The sequence below is a fragment of the Pyxicephalus adspersus genome, chromosome 12, assembly GCF_032062135.1.
Source record: "Pyxicephalus adspersus chromosome 12, UCB_Pads_2.0, whole genome shotgun sequence".
Taxonomy (NCBI): Eukaryota; Metazoa; Chordata; class Amphibia; order Anura; family Pyxicephalidae; genus Pyxicephalus; species Pyxicephalus adspersus.
The window spans coordinates 1,821,752-1,822,321 of NC_092869.1; the positions used below are offsets into that span (position 1 = coordinate 1,821,752).

General features: G+C 56.8%; 1 protein-coding gene across 1 annotated transcript in view; it reads left to right on the forward strand.

Annotated features, from left to right (window-relative positions):
• Nucleotides 1-570, forward strand: part of SSR2 (signal sequence receptor subunit 2) — a gene marked incomplete in the record, with an annotated part of 4,753 nt that overhangs the window by 2,542 nt on the left and 1,641 nt on the right.

The window sequence follows — 570 nt, forward strand, 5'->3', positions numbered from 1 at the left end:
CCTTAATTCCCATTGGTTAGCGCCAGCAACGTCTCGCACACGGTGGTCCTGCGTCCCTTGAAAGCCGGCTATTTCAACTTCACCTCGGCCACCATCACTTACCTGGCTCAGGAGGGGGCTCAGGTTGTGGTGAGTTTTCCTCTTTTATTAGAGCTCAGCGCCCACCATTCACAATGGCAAAATTGATCCACAATTCATCACTGTCTTATACAGAAGTGCATAGGAGAGTGCAGGATAACATGGGTGTAACAAGGGACTCAGTACAAGCATAGCTCAAGGGGTGCACTGGGAGACATAGGGGGCGCTGTGGGGTTACTGGCAGCAGGAGGGGTTCGTTACAAGCATGGGGGGGCCATGCTGGAAGCACAGCACGGGGGGGTGCACTGGAAGACATAGGGGGCGCTCTGGGGTTACTGGCAGCAGGAGGGGCTCAGCACAAGCATAGCAGGGGGGTGCACTGGAAGACATAGGGCGCGCTCTGGGGTTACTGGCAGCAGGAGGAGTTCGTTACAAGCATGGGGGGCCATGCTGGAAGCACAGCACGGGGGGTGCACTGGAAGACATAGGGGG